At 62.8% G+C, this 13620-nt stretch overlaps 1 protein-coding gene across 1 annotated transcript in view; it reads right to left on the reverse strand.

Moving 5' to 3' along the window:
* The window catches only part of LRRC4B (leucine rich repeat containing 4B), a 45009-nt gene extending 32009 nt beyond the window's left edge, over window positions 1-13000 (reverse strand). The window contains exon 1 of the mRNA XM_075016101.1: window positions 12867-13000. The gene's annotated coding sequence lies outside the window, so the exon portion shown is untranslated. The remainder of the gene's footprint in view (window positions 1-12866) is intronic.
* Between the last annotated feature and the right edge of the window lie 620 nt (window positions 13001-13620).

Consider the following 13620-nt stretch of genomic DNA (forward strand, 5'->3'; position numbering starts at 1 on the left):
AGCCAGAGATTGGCTTAAAAATCGCCAGCTCCCTGAAGAATCTGCCCTGGCAGCTCCATGCTGGGCCTCTCGGCCTTGGGCGCTGAGCGCCCGGCCCGCTCCCATCGCCCCTCCGCAACCACACGGCCAGGTATGGCCCATGCCACCTTGGGCTCTGGGAAGCACCTTCCCTAAGGTATTTCTCCTCCCAGCCCCGCCGGGGGCCAGGCAGTACAGCTACAGGTGGGAACGCTCCAGGTCTCTCAAGCCTGAAATCACTGGGCCACGCTGGTCATTTGAACCCAGGGCCGCTGGCAGAAGAACACCCCGAGCCCCAGGTGAGTTGGCCTCCTCTGATGAGCCCTGGGACCTGCTCTCTGAAAGCGCCTGTCTAGCTCACCCACCAGATATGGGCTGGATGCAGGAATCACTGAGCCACGTTCCCCAGCCTAGCACTGTGTAGCTGGCCAGAGCGGAGGATGGGTCCTTTGGGGGTGAGTTGCTGCTGCCCACATGCTGTGAGCTGGAGCACATTTGCCCAGTGGGCCCCAAGGGGCTGGGGTTGCAGCGCGAGTTACAGGACACCCCCCTTGCTTGCTTGGAACCAGAGAGTCAGTGGGAACAGGGCTGCCTACCCCAAAGGAGTGGATTCACTGGGGAAAGAGATGCCCCCTCCTCCCTGCCAGGTGCCCCCAGATCAGAGCTGTACAGACCCGGACCCTGGCCCAGAAGTTTCTCCAGGGCTCCCTGTTCTCCATAACCCCATTCAGAAACATAACCAGCTCCCTCTCCCAACCCGCTCCATTTCACGCCCCCATCCACAACCTCCCCACTGTCTACTGGTTAGAAAGCTGCTAATTTCCAGACTAAATTTACTCACCGCCAGCTCTTGTGCCAATGGAAAGGACAAACGGCTCCTCCGCTTGCCTGGGGTTCCCCCCACTGGATCCCTTTCCTCCATCTGGTCTGCACTAGGAAATCACCTCAGTCCCACCGGGGGAAAAAACCCACATCTCCACCTCGAGAAGCACTGCTCTAGCCAGCGAGCCCCTGACACAGACAGTGCTGGATCCAGATTTCTGCCAGCTTCGCCAGTGCCATTAGGGGAGGTGGGAGCCCACCTGCCATCAGAGGAAATCCACCACCCCAGCCAGCAGGACCTAGGTGGGCAGAGTTCTTTGCACGGCGTAGCACTGTCTACACCAGGGCAGTCACTCCATCCAGTCGCTCCCCAGAGTGACATGGCTATCAAAATCCTCCTGCACACCAAGGCCTGAGGTTACATATTGCGATGCCGAGATACCTCTGCAAAGCCAACCCATAGCCGCTTTGGTGAGTTACTTCCTGCGTGGCACCCACCATCACCAGAATCAAAAATATACAAAACCCAAAGCCCAGTGCAGTCATATGCCTGGCTGCGTCCGGTGGCGCTTTCAACACGGAGTGGGTGTGTGGGAAATGGGGGCGGGGAGCGGGCAGCATCCCCCAGGGAAGGGAGGGGAGGGAGGAGGCTGAGTTATAGCTGGGCCATCTCTCACCCACCTCTGGATGGGGAGGCAACGTCCGGACCAAGCCTGGGTCCCTCCTTGCAGCAGGTGATGCTCAGACACCCAGTGGGATTCAAGAGCACATTGAACCTTAACACAGCCTACCAAGCCCCTCACCCCACGGGGACTCCAGGCCAATGTGGGGAGGGGAGGCGGGACAGCTTTTAGCTTCTGTGTCACTAGGCAGGATACAGAGTGGGGGACCTGCTCCTCCAGGCCTGTCCTCATGGGCACCCGGGAGAGAGTTAGAAAGTTCTCAGGACACAGGCAACATCTCTCACACATGGACGTCCCCCTCGCACACAGACCAGCTCCCCTTCATCAAGCCCAGTTCAGGGGAAAGCAGCAGCGAGATGCTTGCAACCACAACACCCAAACACAACAGCCTGGTGCCCCAAATCACTCCCACCCTTACTGCGAATGCAGGTGGCTCGGTCGGAGCCTGTGCAGGGCCTGGCAGCAGAGCAGAGGCTCATCATACCGTCAGATGCACTACCACAAATCCAGATGCAACCTCCTCCAACCCGGCCAGGGAACGGGAGATACCGGGGCTGGGAATCTGGACCCAATTCCTGCTGATTGCTCAAAGTGGGGGGTGCAACACGACCAGCTGCTGGGTCTCCGGCTCATCCAGCTCATTAAAACCTTGAAATCTGCCATCGTTTTTATGCCGGTGTGTTTACATTTATATGCTGATTAATAAGGGCTTTACAGTTTACAGACTTCTTTTCTTACACGTGCCGCAAGGTTGGTTTGTTTCTCCCATATGGACACGACCAACATTCCCATCTGTTTGGATGACATCCGACGGGTTGGGGGGGCCCTGCTAACTACAGGGCTGAAAAGTGGGGCCCTACATAAAAGGTTGGCTCCCCCTGTCCTAGGGAGCAGCACCGTGGCTGATCCCTCCCCTGCACTGCAGGACCCTAAAATTTCCCCAGCTGTGATGACAGCCTGAAACTGCCCTGCACACCCTTTGACATTTCTCCCATGGGACTGCTTCCATCCTGCCAACTTCCTTGTGCCAGCTGTGTGAGCCACAGGCCGCAGAAGTCCAGAGATTTCAGTACATAAGAACAGCCAGACTAGGTCAGCCCAAGGGCCCATCTACCTCTGTGCCCTGTCCGATGATGGGGTGCCCCAGCAGGAACGAACAAATCCAGGAATCACGGAGTGATCCCACCCAGGTCACCCATTCCAGCATCTGACAAACGGGCTAGATACACCACCCAGCCCAGCTGAGTTAACAGCCATGGATGGACCTGCCTGCCTTGAATTTATCCAGATCTTTTTTTGAGCCATGTTAGTCTTGGCCTTCACAACATCCTCCTGCAGGGAGTTCCCCAGGTGTCTGTGCGCAGGGTGAAATACCACCTTTGGCTTGTTCGAAACATGCAGCTTATTGATTTCTTTGGGTAAGCTTCAACTCACCTACTTTTTCCATGCCAGTCATGATCTTACAGACTCTCTCCTGTCCCCCTTCAGCTGCCTTTTGTCCAAGCTGAAAAATCCCCATCATTTTCATCTCTCCTCGTAGGGCAGCTGGTCCAAACCCTGCGTCAATTTTGTTGCCCTGTTCCGAACCTTTTCTAATACCCATATATCTTTTCTTGAGACGAGGCGACCGCATCCGCCAGCCGTATTCAAGATGGGGGCATCCCATGGATTTACAGAGAAGCGATATGATACATAACGATAAATGTCTGGATTTATTTCAGTCATCTTTGGGGGTCTCCAACTTTCTGCTCCATGCAGCGGGACTGATTTGGCATTGGAGTTGAATAACCTGATTTCACTGTGAGTTTGGAGCTGCTTAGATTATCAATAACTGCCTCCGTCAAATCCTCCAGATCCGCTGGCCACACGTCATCAACACCCAAGACCTGCGGCAGTGGGTTCACCAACTTCCTGCTGAAGGAGGAATCAGGAAGAGAAGCTGGCAACAGACTGGGCAGACCCTTTGAAAACCAACCACCACCACCACGCAGCAAGCCAGAGGTTGGCACCCACGAGGAAGAAGAGTCAGAGGGCACCGCAGAAACGCCTGGTGCAGAGACCTAGGGCAGACATGCAAACGGCAGGATACACGGGGCCAGCATCGGGGAAGATCGCCCAGGACAGGGAGCGCTAGTGAAAGGCCCTCGCTGGCCTGTGCTCCACGACGTAGGAGTGGAAGACGCACCCCATCACTGCTGTGACAAATGCGCAGCTCATTTAATTTGGTGTCTGTTCTCAGGTCCCATTTGGGTCCTGTTCGCAAATGTCTCTCCCAACCCCTCATTCACCTGAGGAGCAGGACTCCCTGTCAGCGGGGCCCTGGGGCGGCCGCCCAGTGGGGGAGCCAAGTGCCCCCAGCCGGCAGTGGGTGCCTATGGGTGGTGCGCGTCCGCGCAGGCCGTGGTGCACAGCACAACATTCATTCTGCACATGGGTGGAAAAGCTTAGCGGGAACGCTGGACAGCAGCGTGCAAAGGCCAAGCGGCACCGCGGGTTGTGTCTGAGCAGCTCTTAATGTCCACAGATGGAGATTTCACCATTGCCCTGGGCAGGTTATTCCGCTGGTTAACCATACCCACATCCCCTCTGCCCTGTGGCCCTGCCCCTGCCCGAGGACCTGCCCCTTTCTGACCCTGCTCCACCCATCTACCACTCTGCCCTGCCCCAACCTCAGTCTGAAGCCCGTTGCTCCTTGCCTCCTCCCTGGAGGTGAAGGAGATTTTTTTTCTCCCTCCTCCTTCAGACAAGCGTCTAAGATCCGTGAAAATGGTTCTCACGTCCCCCTCCGCATCGCCTCTTTCCCAGACTAAACAGGCCCAATTTCTTCAGACTCCTGTCACCGTTTAGCTGCCCCCCCTCGCTCGGGTGTCTCTTGTGTGCCCATTGCCAGCTCCGTGGGCAGGAGCTGTCCTTTGGTTCAGCGTTACAACAGGCGCCCGGCAGGGGCAGTGACCGTCAGACACAGGCCAACCACAGACCACCAGCTGCAAATTCTTGCAGGTGATTTCTTGTTCCCTGGATTATTAGTCTCGTTTTTATTTGCTCTGCAGTGGAACTTGACTAGACCTTGACCAAGAAATTTGCACCTCGACATGAACAAACTGACTGTCCCATCCCAGCCAGGAGGGGAACACAAATAAACAACATTAAACAGCAGCCACTGGGTGGCTGTTCCACACCAGGCCCCAGAGGTGCTGAATCCTAATTTGCCCTGGGAGACACTCCACACCCCTCCACTCTGAGGCCCCAGTTCTTTCCTCCTCTGCTCCTCCCTGAGGCTCCCACCCATCTGCCACTCTCTGCCTCCCCCAGACCCAGGTGCCCTCTAATTTTTAACATCCGTGTGCAGAACAATTTTTTCCATGCGCCGCAGCCTGTGCAGACGTGCACCACCCAGACACAGCCGCCTCCGGCAGGGGGCGCTCAGCTCAACCGCTGCGCAGCCCCAACTTTCCCCTGGGCGATGCTCCATCGCCCTGCTGCCAAGGAACGCTGACCCAGCCCCTCCCCAAGCCGCCAGACAACTGGTGGGCGCAGAGCATTCACTGTTCTTTCCTGGGGGTGCTCCAACACTGGAGCTCCACTGGGACGAGCCACAGCATCTCATGCCACGTGCTTTGCACTAGTGCGAGGGCTCCCCAAGCCCCCTAGCTCTCCTGGGTGGCACCCAGCCCCCCTCCAATCTCAGTCCGGCTCTGTGCAGCACCTGGGATAACAGGGGCAGTGATGTGGGCCACAGCCTCAATCAGCTGCCCAGATCACCTCTCTTGCTGGAATGGGGGCAGAATGCCCACGCTGTCCTCCCTGCCCCCACACTGCCCCAGCCTCTCGCGCAGCAGGCCAGGGGAGGGTTTCCGAGGGGCGAAGAGACACGCAAATAGCCCCTCAATTCATTTTCTTTTTAAATCTCCTGCCTGGGGGACGTCTGGCATTGGCGAGGGGAGCTGGGCAGGCCGGGAGGAGGGGCAGGGAGCTGGGGACAGAGGGGCAGGAACTGGTGGGACCCAGCGTGGACATTTCGGGGCTGGACATGCTGGAGCTGAGGGGAGGCAGGATCTGTTCTGCTTTGGGCACAAGTTTCTCTCATGGGGCAAACGGGCAGGCGAGAAGGTCAAATGCAAACGAGTTCATTAAACGTCCAATTAATTAGCCGGCAAATCGGATCTGCAGCCAGCGAAGTAACCGGAGGGAAGTGGCCGGGAGGGTCGATATGGAAAGGGTGGGTGCGTGGGGCAGAGGTGGGGAGGGACTGGGCTGGCACCCGTCAGGGCAGCTGCAACCGGTGGTATTGTTTCCCCCGGGGTTTGCACACTTGCTGTAGGCTGCAGGGACCAGGCCCGAGCCGTGGGGGATCACAGCACCCCCAAAAACTGGAGGGGAGCCCATGGGGGCGGAGGGGGAGCAACTGGGGGGCCCCAGACAGGCCCAAGGCCTGGCAGGAGGCCCTGTGGTGGGGCAGGCTGGGAGGAGGTGGGGAAGGGAATCACACGGGCTATTTGGGGCCCAGGGGTGCGGGCAGCCGCCCAGGCCATTATGGATTCCTGGCGCTCAGAGCCCCGGGCCGCCTGTTAATCCCCCATGAGCGCGGGGCAGCCCTGGGGCTGCGCTCTCTGCCTTTCGGCTCCAAGATGCTCAGCCCAGCGCCATGGCAGCCAGAGCTGCCCCCCGGGGCCCAGACCACAGCACTAAGGTGAGCAGCTCCAGGAATGGGGTGTGAGGAGTTAGGAGAGTCGGGGGGCCTGGGTACTAGGGCCCATGCATCTGTGGGGTGCAGGCATCAGGGCAATGGTTTGGGGGCGCAGGGCTGGAGCTGGGGTTAGGAGGGTAGCAGTTCGTGGGGGCAGCGCTCAGGTTATCGGCAGAAGTATCTGTAGTTAGGGTAATCTCTAAGGCAGCAGGCACTGCCTCACACGGGTATCTGCACCCCAAACCCAGGGATGCAGGTCCTCCAACAGGTGGATCTGGGAGTAACAAACACCTCCAGCAAGCCCGCAGCACCAATGCTCCGTGGTTGTCTCCTGCACAGCAGCCCCAGCTGGGGATACCTGCCCAGCTGCCCCACGGGTAGCCACCGCATCACACGTGTCAGCCACAGGGTAACCGACAGTGCGCAGTACCCACACAGCCGCTTGCTGGGCTGGTGTCAGACGTGTGTCAGCAACGGGGTAACCTACAGCACGCAGTACCCACACAGCCGCTTGCTGGGCTGGTGTCAGACGTGTGTCAGCAACAGGGTAACCTACAGCACGCGGTACCCACACAGCCGCTTGCCGGGCTGGTGTCAGACGTGTGTCAGCAACGGGGTAACCTACAGCACGCGGTACCCACACAGACAGTCGCCAGGCTGGTGTCAGATGTGTGCCAGCTATGGGGTAGCCTACAGCACGCGGTACCCACACAGACAGTTGCCAGGCTGGTGTCAGACACATGTCAGCTATGGGGTAACCTACAGCACGCGGTACCTACACAGACAGTCGCCAGGCTGGTGTCAGATGTGTGCCAGCTATGGGGTAGCCTACAGCACGCGGTACCCACACAGACAGTTGCCAGGCTGGTGTCAGACACATGTCAGCTATGGGGTAACCTACAGCACACGGTACCCACACAGACAGTTGCCAGGCTGGTGTCAGACGCATGTCAGCTATGGGGTAACCTACAGCACACGGTACCCACACAGACAGTCGCCAGGCTGGTGTCAGACACGTCAGCTACGGGGTAACCTACAGCACGCGGTACCCACACAGACAGTCGCCAGGCTGGTGTCAGATGTGTGCCAGCTATGGGGTAGCCTACAGCACGCGGTACCCACACAGACAGTCGCCAGGCTGGTGTCAAACATGTGCCAGCTATGGGGTAACCTACAGCACGCGGTACCCACACAGACAGTCGCCAGGCTGGTGTCAGTCATGTGTCAGCTACAGGGTAACCTGCAGCACGCTGTACCCATACAGGTGGTCAACAGGCCGGTGTCAGACCTGTGTCAGACATGGGGTAACCCACAGCACATAGTACTCACACAGCCGGTCCTTGAGATCAGTGTCAGACACATCTGAGCTACAGAGTAACCCACAGCACACAGGACTCGCACAGCCAGTCACTGGGGCCAGTGCCAGCTATGGGCTAACTTACAGCAGGTGGCAGTCACACAGTCGGTCACCGGGACTGGTGTCAGACACTTGTCAGCTACAGCATTACCTGCAGGATATTATCCACATGGTAACCTTCAGTGGCTGTACCTACACAGCCAGTGTCAGACAAGTGTCAGTTACGGGGTAACCCACAGCACGTGGTACCCACACAGAGCTTTCACCAAGGCCTGTATCGGACGTGTCAGCTACAGGGTAAGCCACGGGTCTTACCTACACAGTAACCCTCAGCATGTGGTACCCACACCGCTGGTCGCAGGGGCTGGTGTCAGACGTGTCTGCTATGGCGTAACCAACAGAGTGTGGTACTCACACAGCTGATCACCAGGGCCGGTGTCAGACGCCTGTCAGCTACAGGGTAACCTGCCGACACAGCAAAACTGTGGCATAGCCACGTCCCAGTCCCCAGCTTATGTGTTACGCTCACACTGAGCCCCGGCTGCTGCCCACTCAGCGACCACCTGACAGTGTGGGGCACTTCCAGCCCCACTGCAATAGCCAGCCCCAGGTCTGCCCCCAAGCCCTCCCTCCCCCACCGCCCCTTTTATCGGAAGACCCCACTAGCCCTTCGCTCTCCAGAGCCGGCGAGGGCAGGGAGCCAGGACTCCCAAGTTTGCACCCCAGCTCTGGGGAGTGGGGAGAGCAGTCCACTGGTGAGAGCCAGGACTCTGGGGTTCGCACCCTGGCCTGATTTTGCAGGGCCCCCATCCGTGCCCCTGGCCTTGGCTCCGTGTGCAAGAGGATTAGACCCTTCCATGGCGGGGTGCAGCAGCATGTGCCCCACACTGCAGACACCCCCGGGGGGCGATGAGACATGAGGGAGCTGGTTCCCTGCAACCCCAGGAATTAGAATCTGCTCCAATCCCCACTGGGGTCGGGCCGACGCACAACTGGAGATGAGGAAGGGGGGCAAGTGGTTATCAGGGCTGATGTGGGGGAGGAGTTGGGGTTCAGTAAATGCTCCCCCCGCCTGCGAAAGAAGCGGGGGGGTCTGAACAGGCAAGTCTGCAACTTTGCCTGAACCTCCCACTTCTACCTCCTCTGAGGCCGGGGGCCTGGAAGGGCGACAGCTCATACAGGGAGACCACAGAGCTGGGGAGAGAACCCAGGCGTCCGGGCACCCAGCCCCCACTACCACTAGACCCCTCCCCTCCCAGAGCTGGGAGGGAACCCAGGCGCCCGGGCTCCCAGCTCCCCATCCCTGCCAGTGTGGCAGGCTCCAGGCCAGGGTGGGGGATGGCGGTGGGGGTAGAGCTGGGCACAGTGGGGCGGAGGGGGCAGAAGATGGGGGCGTCCCCTGGCTGTGGGGCCCATCCCCCACCTCTCTCAATGTCAGTGGCTGGAGCAGGGCTGCCTGGAAGAGGGGACGTGAGGAGCCTGCAGATGCGGCAGGATGCAGAGAACGGCTCCCACAGCAGGGCCGACCCTCCTTCCCCGCCCAGCGGGGGGACGGGGCAGGACGCCTGGGTGCCAACCCCCTCCTCGTCCCATCCCCCCACACACCCTCACTGGCACCCTGCTCCCAGCCCCCGGCCCCCCACGCGGCCCTGCCCCCTCCTCCTCCTCCCATCAGCCACACACCCCACCCAGGGACTTCAAAATCACAGCGCAGGACAGTACAGGAAGCAACCCCCAACTCCTCACCAGCAGCACCTCACCTGCCCCCCAGCCCTGCCCCCCACTCCCGACCCACAGCCCCTGCCAGCCTGGCCCTGCCCCCCAGCCCTGCCAGTGCCCCCACACCTGACCCACAGTCCCTGCCAGCCTGGCCCTGCCCCCCACTCCTGACCCACAGCCCCTGCCAGCCCGGCCCTGCCCCCCACACCCGACCCACAGCCCCTGCCAGCCTTGCCCTACCCCCTAGCCCTGCCAGTGCCCCCCACTCCCAACCCACAGCCCCTGCGAGCCCAGCCCTGCCCCCCACTCCTGACCCACAGCCCCTGCCTGCCCAACCCTGCCCCCCCAGCCCTGCCGGTGCCCCCAACTCCTGACCCACAGCCCCTGCTAGCCCAACCCTGACCCCCAGCCCTGCTGGTGCCCTCCACTCCCGACCCACAGCCCCTGCCAGCCTGTCCCTGCCCCCTGAGCCCTGCCAGTGCCCCCCACTCCCAACCTGTGGCCTTTCCCCCCCAGGCTCGCCTCTTCTCACACTTGTGGCTCTATGGATGAGTGCACACACGCACACACACACACACACACACTCCCCCGCTGGATTGGGAGGCCACCCTGGCACATCAGGGCTCCTGCAGTAGAAACTGCTCCCCCTGCCCATCAGCCCTGCACCCCGCTTCTCCCCACTGCCCCAGGACCCACCAGCCCCTCCCCCATTGCAACCTGCCTGAGACCCCACCTCCAACACAGCCACCTCCTTGCAGCCCCTCCCCCAGTCCCCAACGACCTCCAACCCTGCCCCTCCCCCACTGCGACCTCACCCCCACCCGCTCTGCTCCCCATTCCACAGGCTGGGGGCGTGCGGGAGTGGGGTCTCCCTCCCAGCTGATCCTGGGGGGTCACAGAGGTGGTCCTTGCAGCAGTGCCGGGCCAGGTGGGGCAGGATGGGGTGGGAGTGGGGGGCAGAGCGCAGCCCCGTGCCCCCCCTACACTCCATTTCCATTTTCCCTCCCAACCCCGTTTCCATGAGCTCTGGTTGCCGTGGAAACGGCTGCTGAGTAGCACATTGGCTTCTCCTTGGCGACACCTCCATCCCCCCACCTGACCCCCCAGGGGTCCCCTCCCCCCCAAGGGCTCCACACCCCTTCACCCCCCTACAGCTGCCTCTTGTTCCCCTCCCCCTTCACCCCCACGTCCTCCCTGCGTCCCCGTCGCCCGGGTACCCTGACCTGAGCCCCACTTCCCAAAGGCCCAGACTAGACCCCCAGCCGGACACACTGGGCTCTCCTCCTGGCCAGCTCTGCGGGGGGCGGTCACTACAGCAGGGGCCGGGGGGGGCCCTCGCCCTGGACTCCATGGCCCCCCACCCCGCCTCAGCCAGGCCCCTGCACCCCAGTCCCCACCCCCCAGCACAGCACAGCCCCCTGGCTCCCAGGCAGGGCCCCTCCCAGCTCCCCACTGCTATAAGACACCCCCAGCCCTGCTAGGGGGTCACCCGGCTGTCCCAGCACCTCCACTCATGGGTGGTCCCAGCAGTTCCCTCCGGCCCAGCAGGTCACGAACCCAGTCCTGATCCCCTTCCGCATCTCCCGCCCCACCTCCTCAGGACAGTTTTCCCCTCCCCAGCTCCCCACCCCTGTCTCTGCTTCATCCAGCCCGGCAGGTGGGACCCAGGCTCCCTGGGAGCAGGGGGAGCTGTGGGGGCTGACCCTGCAGGAAGGGAAGCAGCCAACAGGCTGGGGGAACCCAAGGGGCTGTGAGAGTTTGGGGGGGCCGAGCAGGGGGAGGAATGTCCGAGTCCTGGGAATGGGCAGCACAGGACACTGGGGTGTGGGGAGAGGAGCTCAGAGATGGTGGGGATTGGGCCTGGTGTAGGGTCTGGGGATGCTGGGGGGCAGGTGAGGGCAGGTAGGAGACTCCCAGGATGCTGTGCAGCAGATGGAAGATTCTGGGGGGACTGGGGGGCAGGTGGGGACTCGAGGAGCAGGAGATGCAGTTGGTGGGCCAGGGACACAGGAGGCAGGTGAGGGGCCCAGTGCTGGGGGGAATTCTGGGGGGCCTGAAGATGCTGAGGGTTGGTTGGGGGCCTGAAGGGTGCAGGGGGAGCTGGAGGGTGCAGGGGGAGGGCAGTGGGAGGGACCAGGGATGCTGAGGGCAGGTAGGGAGCAGGTGGAGGGATTCTGGGGGGGTTGTGGGGGACACAGAGATGCAGGGGATGGGTGGGAGACAAGTGGAGGGCCCAAAGGTGCGGGGAAGATGGGGCTGTGGGGTGCAGGAGGCTACTGGGGTGCTAGTGGGGGTGCTGGAATTGTAGGGCATCCAGTGGGGGAGCAGGCAGGGGGCCTGGGGCACCAGCAGGGTGATGCTGGAAGGTCTGGGGATGTTGGGGGACTGGGGAGCAGGCCCAGGTTTCCTGGGGTCTGCCAGGAGCAGGTGCGGGGATTCTGAGGGGCCTGAGGATGCACAGGGAGCTGGTGGGGGTTGGGCAGAGGGCCCAGGAGCGCTGGGGGCAGGCAGGGAGGTGCTGGGGCCCTGGGGATGCTGGGGAGCCACTGGGGGGCTCGGGGACACAAGGGCCCAGGGGATTCAGGAGGCTGGTGGGGGTTGGCAGGTGGCCCAGGGATTCTGGGGGAGGGGGGGTGCTGGGGGTCTGAGGGTGCAGGGGAAGGAAGGGGGTGCTGGGGGCCCAGGGATGTTGGGGGGCTGGTGGAGGACCTGGGGATACAAGGAGCATGTGGGGAGATGACAGTGGTCTGGGGGTGCAGGGGGGTAGGTGGGGGATGTTGGAGAGGTTGGGGGGATCCTGGCATGCAAGGGGCCAGTGGGGGGTGCTGGGGGCCCAGGGGTGCAGGAGGCCAGACGCTGGGGGGTGAGATGGGACGTTGGGGGTCAGGGATACTGGGTGCTAGCAGGGGGCGCTGTGGCTTGGGAGGATGATGCTGGAGGTGGGAGGGGGAAGTTGGGGGGCAGGTGTGGGGCCTGGGTATACAAGGCCCAATGGGGGGATGTTGGGGCTCCTGGAAATGCAGCTGGGCTGGTGAGGGAGCTGCTGGGGGCGGGCAGGAGGGGAATTGGAGTAGCCAGGGGCACTGGAGCCATTGGTGGCTGCTAGGGAGCCAGGCAATGCTTGGGGCAGGTGAGGGGTGTTGGATGGCTGGTGGGGGACTGGGATGTAAGGGGCAGGTGAATGGAGTTGGGGGCCTGGGGAGGGTGGGGGCAGGCAGGGGACTGGAGGGTAGAGGCAGGTGGAGGAGGTTGGGGGAGGGAGGCTGGGGGTGTAGGGGTGGGCAGGGCCAGTGGGTAGTCTGGGGAGATTGGGGGCTGGGGGTGCAGGGGCATTGGGGGCCCAGGAAGGTTGGGTGGGTTGGGGGCCAGGGGTGCAGGGGTGGATGGAGGGTGCTAGGGGGCCGGGAGACACTGGGGAATACGATGAGTGCTGGGGGGGCCCAGGGAGGTCGGGGCGGGCAGGGCCGGTGGGGGGCCCGGGGAGGTTGGGGAGGGGGCGCTGGGGGGCCCGAGGGGCGGCGGTCTGCGCTCCGAGATGACCCCCCCCCCCCGCATGCGGCGCAGCGAGCCGAGCACTCACCGGGCGGTGCGGGGGGCGCATCCCCCCGGAGCGCGGCGCTGGGTCCCGGCCCCGGGCACAGAGCGGGCGCTGCCCATGGGCCGGGGGCGCGGGCCGGGCCGGGCCGAGCCGAGCAGCTCGCCGCGCCGCGCCGGATGGTGCAGAGTCTGGGAGGCCGCGGGGACGGGAGCGGAATACTAATGGGGGGAGGGCCGAGCGCGCAGCGAGCCAAGGGCAGCGACGGGGGGGCGGTCCGGGCGGCGCAGGCCCCCCACCCCCCGGGAACTGCTCCCCCCGCCCCACACCTCCCCCCCGGGAGCTGCTCCCCCCTACCCCCGCCCCCGGGAGCTGCTCACCCCGCCCCCCACCTCCCCCCCGGGAACTGCTCCCCCCGCCCCATCCCTCCGCCCCACACCCCCCGGGAACTGCCCCTCCCACCCCCCGCCCACCAGGGAACTGCTCCTCCCCCCGCCCCCCCCCGCCCCACACCCCCGCCCCAAGCAACTGCTCCCCTCTCCTCCCCACACTTCCTTTCGCCTGGGGCAGCAGTGCAGGGCCACTGGGACAATGGGAGGAACTCAGGCACTGAGAACCCGGATTGGTGCCCCATAACCTGGCTGGCACCTAACTCCCTGCCACCCACAGCACCCCGAGCTCCACCAGCGCCCCATTCCCTGCTGCCCAGAGCCCCACCTTATCACCCAGACCACCCAGGGCCCATCCCCGCCCATGCAGACTGCTCTGGGGCCCACACTCAAGTGACTCATTTTCTGTG

This window comes from Carettochelys insculpta, chromosome 22 (genome assembly GCF_033958435.1).
Source record: "Carettochelys insculpta isolate YL-2023 chromosome 22, ASM3395843v1, whole genome shotgun sequence".
In the NCBI taxonomy this organism is placed as follows: domain Eukaryota; kingdom Metazoa; phylum Chordata; order Testudines; family Carettochelyidae; genus Carettochelys; species Carettochelys insculpta.